Genomic DNA, 16,402 nt, shown 5'->3' with positions numbered 1-16,402 from the left:
TATTTTTTAAAATGTACTTACAAGTTTCCGAAGGCATCAAATTTGCAAGTGGTTGAGAATTTCCCCCAAGTCATTAAAAGCATCGTCGGAGGGCCCCTGGGTAGCTCAGCTGGTTAAGGGTCTGACTCCTGGTTTTCGCTCAGGTCATCATCTCATGGGTCCTGAGATCACATCCTACGTTGGGCTCTGCACTCAGTGGGGAGTCTGCTCGAAGATTCTCTCCCTCTGCTCTTCTCCCACACCCCACGTGCTCTCTCTTACTCTCTCAAATAAATACATAAACCCTTTTTTAAAGGACATCTTTAGGACCTGACCATATTTTGTGTATCTCCGATCCACAGCATCAAGCATGATTGAGTGAATCAGTCAGTTCTGGTTCTAGGTCAGAGTAACAAGTGCACCGCAAAGGACCTCAGGCAATAAATAAATCAGTAGATGAACCTGGCAAAATTGAAAGTACCTCTCATTATGTTTGTGTGGGGGTGTAGGCGACGCCCTACAAGTCTGGTAACCTGGATTCGTGAAGGCTGGATTCAGCCCCTTTTCCATATTCTGCTTATTTTCCTCTGAGCTAGAAGAAAGCCACAAAGGGCCAAGGACTAACTCTCAGAGTTTTAGTGCTCCTTAATTGACAGAAGTTGGCTTACCCTTTCTCGTTAGCAGCTTCCAGAGCAATTGCATCATCAATCTGATGGCAGTCTTGTCCTGCTGGTCCTTCGCCCCCTGCCTGTGGCTGTGGGAGGCTGAAGGCACCAGGACCAGAGGCTGTTGGAGCTGATGCCCCTGCCACACAGGAAGGAGGGCCAGGTCTGGAGCCATGTGGCAAAGCAATTGGGGAGAACAGGTTCATCACCCTCATCTGTCTTCCAACAGAGACTTAGATTCTAAACATTGGATTTGGGGTGCCTCAAATCTCCAGACAACCCCATATAAAGTATTGCCTACAAATATGAGGTCAGGTGTCTGGAGGCACAGTTTATTTGCCTATGAAATATTATTCTCCCATGTCTGGTCTCTCCCTTTCAGCTGCATATCTTACGACTCTTTGCCATCCTTCATTTTGAGTATTTTTGTTCACTTGTCAGCATTCTCTTCCCTCAGTCAGTAGAACCAGGGGACTCACATAAGGTACACATTTATTTAAAAATCCACATGATCAGAAATGCAAATTAAAACAGCACTGAATTTTTTTTTTGCCAATCAAATTAACAGTGGGTTTTTTTTTATGTTAATATTCAATGTTATCAAGTTCCTAAGGAAATGGGTACTGTTCTTACACTGCTGGCAAGGATATAAATAGCTCAACCTTTCTGGAAGGTAATAGAGCAATTTTATCCTACGTCTTGAAAATATGCATATCATTTGACCTGACAGGTACACATTGAGGGTCTATGCTGAGTCTCTCAATTTAATGCTTCTAGTCATTTTGTGAGGTGGTTATTAGTACTGTTGTCTTCCTTCACCAGTGGAAAAATTGAAACTCATAAAGGGTAACTCGTTAAGGTTACAAGGTGAATATGGGGCCAGAAAGGGACTCAGATCCAGTTTTCAAATGGGTGCTTAAGTATCAAAAGGCTGTGTTCTTCCATTTAACTCAAGAATTCTCATCAAAGCTTTACTTATAAAATAGGGAAAAACTGAAAGCAACCTGAATATCCAACAATAGAATTGATTGTAAAAATCATAGTGCAGGGCAGCCCCAGTGGTGCAGCGGTTTAGTACCGCCTGCGGCCCAGGGCGTGATCCTGGAGACCTGGGATCGAGTCCCACGTCAGGCTCCCTGCGTGGTGCCTGTTTCTCCCTCTGCCTGTGTCTCTGCCTCTCTTCTCTGTGTCTCTGCCTCTCTTCTCTGTGTCTCTATGAATAAATAAATAAAAATCTTTAAAAAAAAATCACAGTGCAACCCCTCGGTGCAAACTGTGTATGTTTTCCAAAATGACATTGTAGAAGGTCTAATGATGTAGAAATATGTTCATAATACACAATTTATTGTACCACACAATGTACAATATAATCTCAACCTTATAGAATAATTGGATATATATGCATAGAAGAAAATCAGAAGAATAAACATCAAAATAATAATAATCACATACTGCTGGAATTTTGAGACTGTTGTCCTCACCCTTGTCTGCATTTTCTATAATGTACGTGTATTTTTTAATAAGAAAAAAATCACTAAAAAAAGGTTTAAAAGTCTGTGTTTCCCTCCCTTTAGCCTGGATAGACTCTATGATAATAAATAAACCTCCATTTATTAAATTATATGCTACCTGCCTGGCAAGTAAGCTGTTAGGGGACAGTTGACTAACTTCTTGCTGTTAACCCTGTTGGGCCCATGTTACAAATAAAATGGCTGAGATTCAGAGATATTACATAAGTTGCCAAAGATCACACAGCTAACCAAGGATTCTAACCTTATTGTCTCCATCCAGAGCCTGTAGTGCAGTGGCTGAGAGCAAGTGTCTAAAGCTGCTGGGCTTGGGTTCAGATGGTGACTGAGCTACTTGTTAGCTTTGTATTTCAATTACCTCTTACGTACATTTGGATAATAATGGTGTCTACTATATAATGATGATAATTAAATGAGTTAATTATGTGAGGTGCTTAGAACAACATGTGGCACATCGCACCCTGAAGTGCTAGGACTAGAACAAGGGCTAATTAGGACTAGTGGATGCTGGTGGGGTGAGTAGGGGGTACCACGGAGTGGTGGAAGGAACATGGAACCAGATACACCTGGAACTGCAATCGGCTTTGGGCACTCGACTTGGGTGACCTTGAGCGAGCTACTTGATCTCTCTATGCCTCTACTTCATCATCTCTTGTGTGGAGAGCACCATTCATGATAACTGCTAATGATGACAATTGTCCCAGGGGTGCTAGCAGCCCATCCCTACTCTTCCTGCATGCAGTGTGACACAATCCCTGGTGAGGAAGCCACTCTTTCGCTCAGGCTGCAGCCCAGGACCCCACCTAAGGGCTCCTGCTGAGCTCCATCTGGGGAAGCTTGTAGACAATGACAGATGCACTGTGTTCCTGTGTTCCAGGAGAGGGATTCTGAAGCAGGAGAAGAAGTCCACCGATTTAACACCCTTCTGCTTTACGTATATAGCAACAACAACAGCAACAACACCATCAGCTTTGCCAGAAACAAGAAGCCCTGAAATGTTTTGCCTCTTTTAATAGTACCCCACCCCCCCAAAAAAAAATTTCCATCTGCTTGCCATTTAGCGCCGGAGCCTGGAAGTGCTGCTATTCCCAGAGTAGTGGCGGAGGAGGAGGAGGAAGCTGTCTAATGGCTGTGAGCATTTGTGACTGTGTGAGGCATGAGAAAGTAAACACCACTTGCCATTAAGGTAGCTGTGCTTTCCCTGGGGAAGGCAAGAGAAGGGGAGAGGAATGAGGTCGGTATTCCAGAGAGCAGCAGGACTCAGGGTTATTATTTTTCCTTTTAAAATTAGAAGACTCTGATGCATGCTACCTTCCCAGCCCTCTGCTCCCTGTGCGCCCTCTCTCAACTGTGCCAAGACACACACATTTCTCCTTCCCTAGCCCACATGGGAGGGAGGTGTGATTTGGAGTGGCACTAAGCAAACAACCCTGATTCCAGCCCCCAAGGAGCACCCAGTCCTGGGAGCAGAGCTCCAGAGGGAAGTAGCTCCTGGGATGTGGCCCGGTCCAAGATCATTTCTGCCTGGAATGACTCTGAAGGGGTCATCTCTGTTCCATTCTTCCTTTATTGGAGTCAGTGGAGGGTGGGGGAAAGCTCATCATGGACTATACTATCAGTCTGCTGGGAGCCGAGTGGCCTGAATCCACTCCCATTAAGGCTGACCTGAGGCTGAGTAAATTCTCATGGTGAAGGAAGGCCCTGGCTGGGAGCCATATACAGACCTCTTCTTTATCAGATCCAATGGTCCAAATGGAGACATTTCCTCAAGATCTTCAGGGAAGATCGATGGCCAAGAATGTGGGAGATCAGCTGGAGACCTCAGAAAGAAAAGATTGTTGAACTATAGATGGATGCAACAGCCAAAGGTGCCCCGAGTAAGAGCAAACCAGAGATGTTCTAGGGCCAGTGTTTACAAACTGAGGCTTGCAGGCCATCCTCAGTCCACTGCCTGCTTTTCAAGCTAGGAATCGTTTTCACATTTTTAAAGGGTTGAAAAGAATGAAAAGAGCAATATTTTGCGATACATGAAAACTGTATGAAACTCAAATATGAGTACCCGTTAGTGATATTGTTTCAGAACCCAGTGCTGCTCATTCATTTACATGTTGTTTGTGCCTGCTTTCATTTTATGGCTTCCAAAGTCTAGAATATTTACTACCTGGCTCTTTACAGAAAAACTTTGCTGACCTGTGTTCCAAGGCGGTGGCCTTCAAACATTAGCGTACATTAGAAATCACCTAGAGAAAAATAAAATAAAATAATAAAAAAATTAAAATTAAAATTAAAAAAAGAAAGAAATCACCTAGAGGACTTGTTAAAACAGATCACAAGCCCCGTCTCTGGAGTTTCTGCTTCAGTAGGTCTGAGGTGGAATCTGAAATTGCATTTTCTAATAAACTCCCAGGCGCTGCTGGTGCTGCTGGCCCAGCGTGCATGCTTTAAGAACAGGTGTTCGGGAGAAACTGTGATGGTCCATGGGGTGGAGAAGGTAAAAAGAAAATGAGAAGAGACACTCAGGACAGTAGGTTCCAGGGGAATAGTCAAGCTGGAAAGGCAGGCTAAAGGAATCTTCTAGGAAATGAACGGGTGTTGGAGTATACTTAGCAGGCGCGCTCACACATGAAAACAGCAGATGGAGAGAAAAACTTGAGATGTGCAGCTTTAATGGAAAGGGGCTGCTACTGTGATGAAAAGGTGTGGGCTGAAGGAAATGAAGTCCCTTTAAGCTCTTGGTTCCACCTGGCTTTTAACCCTCTCGGTCTCTCTACCAATGATATGGAAAGGGTTGATCAGGGAAGGGCCCACTTGCAACATGAGGAAGTTAGTTCCTAACCCTTTGGGGTAAGGTTAGTTAAATTCCTTCAACATTCCCTACACCTCTCCCGAAAAAAGAATGAGTTATTCCTTTTAGTCACTTACTGCTGCATAGAAATCATCCCCAAACTTTTTTTTAATAAATTTATTTTTTATTGGTGTTCAATTTGTCAACATACAGAATAACACCCAGTGCTCATCCCATCAAGTGCCCCCCTCAGTGCCCGCCACCCAGTCACCCCCACCACCCGCCCACCTCCCTTCCACCACCATCCCCAAATTTTTTATTTAAGACACAATGACCAGTTTTTTGCCCAGGATTCAGTACCGGGGCGGGGTTCAGCTGGGTAGCTCCCCTGCTGGTCCCTTTCGTGGCCACTTGGCTCCACTTAGTCAATGAGTCTAGAAGGATGCTGGGATCACTGGGATCTCAGGGCCTCTCTCTTCGTGTGGCCTCTCTCTGTGGCCTCTCCATGTGGTCTCTCCAGCCGGGTTCCCAGACTTCTCACATGGTGGCTTAGAGCTCTGGAGAGCACAGAAGCAGAAGCTGCCAGAAAGTTCTTAAGGGTTAGGCACAGAATTGGCTGGGCATCACTTTCATGGTGGCCACATTGTATTGGTTATTGTGAGTCACAGGCCAATCCAGATTCCAGGGGAGAGGACCCCCCCAAGGTGTGAACACTGGAAGCAAGGGTCACCGGAGGCCACCAAAGTAACAGATTAGAGCAGCATCTGCTCGGGAAAGATTTCCACAAAACTAAAGGAAAACAGGTAAATGGGAGAACTCCTCTGGGAATCCACGGCTGTGTGGGGACAAAGCTAAGATTTATGGCATTTTTATGGCATTTTTGGGGGGTGATATCGTAGGACTGAAAATACTGAAAGTTCTTCAAGAGCATTAACAGATGTTTTCCTTTTTTATTTTTTAATTGTACCCACACAAGTTTTACGGCAGCATACTTCCTGCTTTGACTAAACTCACATAGTTACTGGCAATTATCTTAATTGCACATTCATGGAAATCTTACCAAGGAGGTGAAATAAGATTACCTTTAAGTTATGTAATTAGTGAGGTTTTTTTTGGTTGTTGTTTTCTTCTTAACATAAGCACACTGGTACATCCCCTTTTTAATGTTCTAAAGGCAACTGCAGAGTGGAGTTTGTATTAGGGGAAGGGAAGACTTGAAACAATTATACTCCTCCTGGTATCTTTGAATTCTTTTTTTTTTTTTGCATATTTATTCATTTGTTTGTTTATCTATGATTATAAAATGTTTTTTTTTTTCCCAATGCGCACTTTACCTGGTATTTCTGGTATTTTCATTTAATGAGTCTGTCCATACGAACATACACAACTCTGTATCATTCCTTTAGACAGCTACATAGTTATTTATTATGTTATTTAGCTAATCTCTAATTGCTGGACCCAGGAAAATTAAGAACATATGTTCACACAAAAATTTGTACATGAATATTCATAGCAGCGTTATTCATAACGGACAAAAAGTGGAAACAAAAGTAATGACCATTAACTGGTAAATGGAGAAACAAAATGTGACTCTGGGAAATTATTCAGCCACAGAAAAGGGAATGAGGCACTTGCTACAACATGGAAGAAATGTGAAAGCATTATGCTAAGTGTAGGAGGCCAGACACAAGAGACCATGTGTTGTTCCATTTATGTGAAAGGCAAATCCACAGTGACAGAGAGATCAGCATTCCTTTATTCTTGGAATGTTCTCTGCTGGCTTCCATGGTACTATTCTCTTCTAGGTCTCCTTGCTACCTCTCTGACTAATTCTGTTTCAAGTCTATCACCCCCTATTGCTCCTTAAATGCTGTGGACGTTGATGATGCTCAAATTTTCTCACCCACTGGCTCATTCTTGTTCACAGCTCAGAACTGTGACAAATTTGCTGACACCATGACTTCCAGACTTATTCTTTCAGCCTTTGCCTCCTCCTGAGCCCTAGACTTTCTTGCCATTTACCTACTGAGCATTTCTTCTTGGACGTTACTCAGGCTCAACACAAAATCCATCATGTCCCAAACCATGCCTTTATTGCTTTTCTGTGTGTTGTTTCTTCCACAAGAATTGCCCTTCCCACCTCTTTGTCTTGTGAACTCTTACTCATTTTTCAAGACTTAGCTTCAATTTTCCCTCCTTCGTAAAGGGCTCACAGACTACTTGGTTTAGATAATCAGCTGCCATGAATGTTCCCAAGGACTTTCCATAAGACTTTTTTGCACACTCATCACACTGTATTTAGTTGTTTTGTCTGATTAATTTTCTCCAAGGCTGCTATTTTGTCTTACTTTTTTTTTTTTTTAATCCGGTAGTTAGAACAATTGCAGACATAAGTGTTCATTATTGGATGTGAGAAGACAGGAGTAACAACAGAGAGCACTTCTATCATGCTTACTGGATGCCAGGTACTGTTTTGAGTATTTTATTTATGTTAACTCACTTAAGGCCCATGTGAACCCTTTGTGGCAGGCACATTATTATATCTATGTTTTGGATGGATACATTGAGACTAAGAGAGTTTAAGTAACTTTCCCAAGGTCATACGAATACTGAGGGAATTAGATGAGCTGGGATTAGATCTTCTGAATCATTATGGGATACTAATACTGCGAGTAGACATGGCTATTCCATTTCCCTCTCCAAGCCCTCAAAAATCCCAGCTAAGTATTACTTTCATGTGAATTCACTCACAAACGTTTGAATACCTCTTCTGTCTCTGTGCCAGGCACAGTCTTAGGTAGACACTGAGGATAAATTGGTGAGCCAGAAATGAACCCTGCCTTCTTCATGCAGAACTTGGGGACAAAGACTTTTCCACATTTGTCAATAGATCGCCCAAAGTCTGTGTGCCCTTTAACTTCTGATTAAATCAGAATGGAGAGAGATCTGCAAATACTGCCTATATTAGACAGGGTTTTCCAGACAAATAGAACCAAGTGTGTGTGTGGAGATAGAGATGTATTTTAAGGAATAGGCTCATGCAATTATGGGTGCTGGCAGGTCTGAAATTTGTAGGGCAGGCTGGTGGGCTGGCAATTCAGCTAAGAGTGGATGTTGCATTCTTGAGTCCCAAATACGCAGGGCAGGCTAGGAGTCTGGAAACTCAGGCAAGGTTTTGAGGCAAAATTCCTTCTTCAGGAAGCCTCAGCCTTTGCTTTTAAAGCTTTCAATTGATTGGAAGAGGCACCCACATCACGGAGGATAAGCTGCTCTGCTTAAAGTCTACTGATTAGAAATGTTAATCACTTCTAAAAGAAAGTGATTTCATAGCAACATCTATACTAGTACTTGACCAAACAACTGGGTACCAAAACTCAGCTGAATTGACACTTAAAATCTTTAACCATCATACTATCCATAGTGATAGGTGCCCAAGGTTGGAAGGGAAAGTCTCAGAAGCAGTGAATATATAAACTATCACCAATTAAGGAAAAGCTTTGTTAACTTAGAGGCTATTTTGTGTGCCATGGTCTAAATTTACTAGGAACGTGCTTAAAGCTGCCTGATATATTTTTTTCCATCTCTTAAACATCCCATACCATCTTTCTCCATTGTCCCCAAATACTCTTTTCTATGATCAACAGCTGTTTCTGCCATTCTAGCTCCTGGAATGTCCTTCCTGTTTCTTGTTACAAACAGCATGTCTTCCTCATGAAAAGCATTAATCAAGACACTTGTCCTACGCTATGTTTTTGGGGAACTCTACTCATTTAGCTTCAGGCTTCCGAGATGCCAGGATTCATAAAATTTATAAAATTATGGAACTTTAGAACTTGAAGGGAAATTTAGTGGACGAGATAGTCAGATCTCATTTTACTGATAAGGAGACTGGATGCAGGTGACTTTGCTGACCCTGAGGTGAACCAGGTCTAGAATTCAGGTCTGCCTTGCTAGCCTTGGGATGTTTAAGGGATGAGAGACGGGAGAGAACCATTGCCTATGGAAGGAAAACTAGCTTTAAGAGATATGAGATGATGCTCTGGATATACTAGCAGACTTAGATGAACCTTGTACCTCCCTAGGCCTCAGTTTCTTTATTTGTTAAGTGGCTTAAATCAGTACTTCTCAATCAGTTCATCTCAAAAAAATGAATATTAATTCATACAAATCTCCTGAGGATCTTGTTATAACATAGATTCTGATTCAATAGGTCTGGTGTAGGCCCCTAGATTCTGCATTTCTTCTAGATGATGCCAGTGCTGCTAGCCATGGACCATTTTTTTAGTAGAAGCGTATATAATCAGTAAGTACAATTTGAGCCTAAAAAATTCTATGATTTGGTGATTCCTAGAATGGTAGTGTCAAAGGTAAAATGGGCAGCAAGGGAAAAATATTACATTTTACCTATACGTCTCTGTACACTTTTTCACAGTACTTTTCCTCCACTGAGAGTCACCACGTATTCTAGTTTGCCTGAGAAAGTCAGACTTTGCCTTGTGCCTGTTTCCCCAGTGTGATGATTAACAGAGACCCTTTTACTCTCAAAAGTGTCCCACTTGGGACAATAAGTTGGATGGTTACCCATATTTTAAGTTTCTTTTGCTCATTATCTATGTTCACAGAATATGGAACACGTCAGATATCCGCCGTTTGTGTATTTCAAGCCCAGACAGTTTTCCTACATGGTGTGTTAGAACTCCATGGTTTATATATTCTGTTTTCTTTCCTTACAAACAGCACACTCAGTGCAGGGACTTTTGGCAAGTGCCTTTTGCGTTCAGCCCGCCCAAGATGTGGGACCCTGGGAAAAACTGCTTAGTGTTTGTTTTGTGGTGGAGAACAGCAAAGCTCACTCAGAAGATTAAAAACTAACTGGAAAAATACCTCATGGGTGATTTTCCCACTTCCTACTCTCACGGAATCAGTGTCTGAGTGTACAGTTCCCAAGTTCAGGGGCAGCTCATGGAGTGAGCTTCTACCCCCACCTCACTAAAGGCATTCCTCAAGGAGCTGCGTAGAGAAGGTTCTGGCCCCAAACTACAAATCCACCACCTGCTATTCCTCCAGTCTGCCTTCAGGTTTTGCATCTGCAAAGGATCCCATTCAAGGGAATATATTCCTAGAGGTTTCAAAATCTGCTCTTAGTTGCCACCATCTATAATTAGCTAGTGGTGGGCAGTCTGGGTTGCTCAGTGGTTTAGTGTCGCCTTAGCCCAGGGCCTGATCCTGGAGACCTGGGATCAAGTCCCACACTGGGCTCCCTGCATGGAGCCTGCTTCTCCCTCTGCCTCTGTCTCTCTTTCTCTCTCTCTCTCTCTGTCTCTCAAGAATAAATAAATAAAATCTTTTAAAAAAATAATTAGCTAGTGGTAGCAGCATTTGCTCTTTATTCATTCATTTAATAAATATTTTCTATGGGTCTACTATATGCCAAGAAAGGACTAGTTGACAGCTGAAATTAAGACTTGGATATAGTGTTTGTCTGTAAATCTTAGTCCTTTAGTCCCAGAGAAAGTGAGAGAAGGTGGAGGACAGTGTTAATGGAAAATTGAAGGAGCAATATATGTAATGCCCTTTTTACAACTGATTCAGAAAATATGAACCTATGTATAAGCAAAGGAGGAAGAAACATGTAATTAATTTCAATCATAAAAGGCTAATTGTATGCTTACTTCCTTCAAGTCTTTGCTCAAAGGATGTTGGCTCACTGAGCCACTTTGGCTACTCTGTTTAAAATTGCAACTCATCGGGCATCCCGGTGGCTCAGCGGTTAGCGCATGCCTTCAGCCCAGGGCATGATCCTGCAGACCTGGGATCAAGTCCCATGTCAGGCTCCCTGCATGGAGCCTGCTTCTCCCTCTGCCTGTATCTCTCTCTCTCTCTCTTTCTCTCTCTCTCTCTCTGTGTCTCATGAATAAATAAAAATCTTTTTAAAAAAAATTGCAACTCATCCCCCAACCTAGAACTCAAAATCTCTGCTCTCCTTTATATTTTTCACTATGTTTACCTTATAATCCACGACATAATTTATCGTTTATGGTGCTTTTTGTCTTTCTTCCTCCGTTAGAATGTGTGCTTCATATATTTGTTGACTAAATATCCCAGACCTGTAACAATGGTGTCAGACAGGTAAAATTCCAGGATGAGCTAACACTTGAAAACAATGTCAAATTAAGAGACAAGAATAAGAACCAGATAAGCACACAGAGGGTTAGGGAATGTTGAGTACAATTCAAGAGATGGCAGGGAGCAAAATTACTCCACTCCTATTTTGCTTCTGTTTTGCCCAATAAAGAAAAGAAAATTAAAACTTGAATGGTGGAACTAACCCAATGATATAAAGAGAGAATTGCAATTCAGAGCATGTACTTTATATGTGCTCACACCTCCAGACCCAGTTGACTGATGTTCCAGGTACTAAAGGCACTTTTGGTCAACTTCAGAAACATGGTGCTCTTGAACAACAGAAAACGTGGAAGAAATTTTAAAAATATCCTAATTTTCAAATGGAAATAAGAATGGACTATATATCATACACGTATAGTATGGTGCGAGTTTTTGATATAAAAGTTAAATAAGACAAAGCCCAGCACTAAGTTGTTATATGCTCCTATGGAGACATCATCTAGATTGACCCAAAGTCATTCATAAGTATTTTTTATATTCTTGGATTCAGTAGTTCATTGAGCTATGAATTCCCCTAGCATGTACCATCTCAAAGATCATGACTCACCTTCTTATTTACAGCACAAAATCAGATTTTGTCAAGTACTTTGTAGAAATCACAACACAGTTTGTGTATAGCTTTGCTCTAACTAAGTAATGACTCTAACCAAAAGGAAATGAAGCTAGCACCACATGACCTGGTCCTGAATGATCACGTTTTATTTTACAAATGTTCATAAATTAGGTGTCTACCATGAAAGTCCAGATTATGCTAAGAACCAACATCACACATATACCGTTTTCCAATTACACAAACATTTGCAAGTAACTACTGTGAAAGGTAACACAATACATAATCAAAACTATTTTGATAGGACTGAATACAAGTGTAAAATTACTAATATAAAATTTAGCAGGGTTAAAAATAACAAAATATCAATTTTATTATTGTAGGAAGAGGGTGATCATCCTTGGAAAATTCTCTTTGATAGTTTATTTGATTATAAATTTGGTATGATTCCACATGCTGACCCAGATGTGGCTTCTAAGGAAATCAACACTCTAGGGAAGTTTAAAAAGGAATACAATATAGATCATAGGAAGTACCTAGGCTCCTCAGAGTCTGCCCTGGTCATTTACATGTTATTTAGTTCAAGGGAAATGTTCTGGAAGGCCCTTGACAAAGCACAGTAGTTCCTAAGAGCAGAGTAAAGGTTATAGGAGAAGTTTATAAAGTACATGGGGACTGGCTCTAATTAGCCATGACCTAGAAACTTGTGCGCTTATGCATTATCAGGGGTCCTAGTGAGGTGGGAATGAAGAAGGTTGCTGGGCACAAGTAGCAAAGCAAAGGGAAGAGGCTATAAATTTATTTTGTATACAAGAACGATAAAGGGGGAGTATAAGCTGGTGGTAAAAGAGAGCAGGAAAAACAACCTCATGCAAAAAAAGGAGCCTCATTCTTTTTCTATTTCCTCCCTCCATCAAGGTGATGCACATGTGGGTAGTAGTGTGGATAGTAAGAGCTACCAATACGGAGGCAGCATAGCAGAGAGGTCAGCAGGGCACACTCTGGAACCAGCCAACCTGAGTTTAAATCCTGGGACTTCCACTTAACAGCTATATAGCTGACTGAGCTGTTAAACTCTTTGTGCCCTAGATTTCTCTATCTCTCATATAGGACTAATAGTACTTAGCTCATGAGGTTTATGTGAGGATTAAATAAGATAATATGTGTAAAATTCCTGGGTTTACGCATGACACAGAAGCACTATGCAAATTTCCCAGAGATCAAGCACTTGCTGTATCTCAAGCATTATTGTCTAATTTAATGTTCAGAACAACCCTCATAAACAGGAACCATTGAAATAACTTTTCCTACAGATGAGGAAGCTAAAACTTTGAGAGACTGAAAAACCTATCCAAAGAATATCATAGAATCATTCTGCAAACTCAGATTTTTTTTAATAAAAGCATCTGAGATTTTAACCTCTGGGCACTATTGTCTCTAATATAATCTCAAAGTAACCAGGGAGCCCAGCTCACTACTGTGAACAACCACCAAACCACAGATGACAATATTATCTGTGGGGTTTTGAGAAGGCCACAGATGATGCCCACAGAATCCAATCTCCAATATCAGAAGGAGTGGTGGGCTAGAGTTTTGACACCAGTGCCCAGGATTAAAGGCCAGTGTGCCAGAAAGAAGGACAAAAAAACAAAACAAAACAAAACAAAACCAACCAACCAACCAAACAGACAAAAAAACTGTAAGACAAGACATCATAAGAGTTCTAAGTCAGCTTCACCAGGTAAACTATTACGGACTTGACCACTGGATCCAAATGCAGTAACACAAGAAGGGTAAGCCAAGTTGGAAAGCCCTTTCCTATTACCTACAAGAGAGAGGAGGGAAAGGGTATTATTCCATTAAGGTTCTCATCTCTGGGGTCCATACTGCATATTGCACTGATAAATAAAAGGTTGAATAACCAAAACAAAAGACAGAAAATCAGAAGATCCAGCAAAAGTGGGAATGAAGGGAAAGAAGCAACAAGCCTGATGGGGAATCCAACCACAAAATGGATTTTAATTGGCTACATCTGAATTTGGGCTACAAGGACTTTTCCTTAGGCCATTAATGGAGATTCCAAGAAACGTATTTTTGTAGATCTCTGAACTGGTCTTATTTTTGTGGAATCCTCTGATTTCCTAATGGCACTTCCAGTTGTATTGTAGACTTACCAACGTGCCTATATTCCCAAATCTGTTTATGTTATTGCTCTTGTTGGAATTGCATGCTTTAATTAAATATTACATAGACTGATGACAAGTGCCATTAGCCAGCTATTAGTCTGGATCAGCTATTAGTTTGGTTTAAGAGTTCTTCTACATCTGACTACCTGGGGGCCTTCTGAAAAATGGGACTATTATAAGCTTACACATACAATAAAAGGAATTCTTAAAGAAACTATTTTTAACCTGGGGAGGCAATGACTTAGAATTATTAATTTCACACATATAAAAAGCTATCCTGTTTGAGGATAATTAAGTTTCTCCTAGGAGACTCTACACAGAATGTTCTAGAAATAGCTCTTAAATAAATTGAATAAAATATAGTAAAGGCAACATAGGATAATAGAATAAAGCCCCAGTACCAGGCACACCTGGGCATAAATCTTGGCTCCACCTCGTACAATAATATAAATGGTCAAGTTACTTCTCAAAGCCTCAATTTTTTCCTCCATAAGACTATAATAATAATATGTATCTTAAGCATTATGAGAAATAAATAAAATAGTCTATCTTAAGATCCTAGCACAGTTTCTGGCATTTATGAGACACATAATAAATGATTGTTCTGTTTTTCATCTTCTTCCCTGTTCCTGGAGGTGTGAAGCAAAAAAAGACAATTATCTACTTAGACACCCCACATCTTTATGCCTAATAGGGTAAGATGTAGATAGGAGAATAAAAATTCCTTCTGGATTAGGGCAGACACTGTTGACACTGTCTATTCCTTACATATTTAAAAGTCATTTAAGGGATGCCTGGGTGGCTCAGCAGTTAAGCATCTGCCTTTGACTCAGGGTGTGATCTTGGAGTCCCAGGATCGAGTCCCACATGGGACTCCCTTCATGGAGTCTGCTTCTCCCTCTGTGTCTCTCATGAATAAGTTTTTTTTTTTAAATCTTAAAAAAAAAAAACACAAACATTTACCTCTTTCTTCCTGGATAGCTGCCTTCCACATTTAAGATTGGATAAGTACCCTTTAGCCTCTGGGAAAGTTAGCCCAACCCCCCATCTAGGAGTTGACCTAAAGCCAGTCCTTTCATGGAAGATCATATTACCTCTAAGTAAACATTCACTTCTTCCCATGACCTCCTGGAGAAGAATATCCCTTCCTGCCCCATTGACCTTGGACTTGGAATGCAGCAGAACTAGAGTGTGCCAAATCCAAGACAGAGTTTGCCTATCAGGGAGCTTCTGTCTGGAGGAGATATGCCCTGGGTAGCCCAGGTCTCTAAGAAGGAGAGAGACAGACAGGACAGTTGTCCCAGCCAACCTGCCAACTGGCAGCCTAAAACAGAGCCATCTCTGCTAATAAGATATTACATTAAATTGGGTGGGAAGCTTCTGGGAAATAGGTTTCCTCTCCGGTAAGAAGAAAGCACATGAAGATAAACTCTCTGCTCAGCGCCACATCTTGACTTTGATTGAACTAGTCAGCTTCTGACGATGAAGAAAAAGCCTAAAGAGAATCACAGACACTGGCCCAATCACAAACCCATACCACCAACCATCTTCTTCATTTCTTGTAAAGTGACAGGAATAAATCCTATTTGTTTAAACCAGATTTGTTCGGCATCTCTGTTATCTGTAGCTGAATGTATCCTAAGCGATATGTGTCAATATTGAACCCTAGAACTAATTAAGAATTCTAGTGTTTATAACCTAAGCTAACGTATTTGACAACACCCAGAACTATTTCTGGTAGGTGATCGGATGTCGTATTGTCATTATTTGTGATTTCCCTCACTCATTCAGTCAATATTGCCTGCTGATCACTGGACCCCCAGCAGTTAGGATGTACCCCAGGGAACCGTGTTCCCCCGCAACCACACATATGGGTACAGAGCTTCATTCCTTTCAGAGAACCTCCCTTCCCTCTCATCATGCACCTTCTCTCCAGCTGAAAATGTCCCATGTGTAGCAAAAGTTACTTCTCAAAACTGTTTGATTTGGCCTCCTTCCAAGGGCTCTCGTGACCCTCGCTGTCTCCTTAGCACACCTGGACCTAAGAAATAGATGAGTGAGATTCCCATGCAAAAGGGGAGAGGAGGTGAGACAAGCCCTGTCCATTGATTCCTCATGTCAGAGTGAGGTTGGCACCACCCAAGCCCAGGTGCCAGAGAGATGCCCGAGCTCAGTTCTGACACTTCTCTGCTGTGGGAAACATGGGCAAGTTATGGAACCCCTCTTCACCCCCATTTCCTCATAAGCAAAATGGAGCTAGTCATAGTGCATGCCTCATTGTACTGTTACGAGGCTTAACTGGGTTAATGCAACTAAGGGGCCTGGAATGGTGCACAGTGAGCCACAGTTATGTAAGAATTGGCCAGTTTTGTTACCTCAGTCAAAGCCTAGAATGCTGAAGCTTATAGAGGATGGACAGTACCAGGAAGGGCAGGATAGCACCATGGGGGGCTGAGGAGCTGGGACATTCTGGCGCATATATGGCCTTGGGAAGGATAAACTATAGTGTCAGTGACCCAATA

General features: G+C 41.6%; 1 protein-coding gene across 1 annotated transcript in view; it reads left to right on the top strand.

Annotated features, from left to right (window-relative positions):
* Positions 1-16,402, top strand: part of FAM216B (family with sequence similarity 216 member B) — a 68,913-nt gene that overhangs the window by 39,687 nt on the left and 12,824 nt on the right. The window contains 1 exon segment of the mRNA XM_025478186.3: positions 7,331-7,423. The gene's annotated coding sequence lies outside the window, so the exon portion shown is untranslated.

Source organism: Canis lupus, chromosome 22 (assembly GCF_003254725.2).
Source record: "Canis lupus dingo isolate Sandy chromosome 22, ASM325472v2, whole genome shotgun sequence".
NCBI lineage: Eukaryota > Metazoa > Chordata > Mammalia > Carnivora > Canidae > Canis > Canis lupus.
This window is presented reverse-complemented; position numbering and strand designations above follow the sequence as displayed.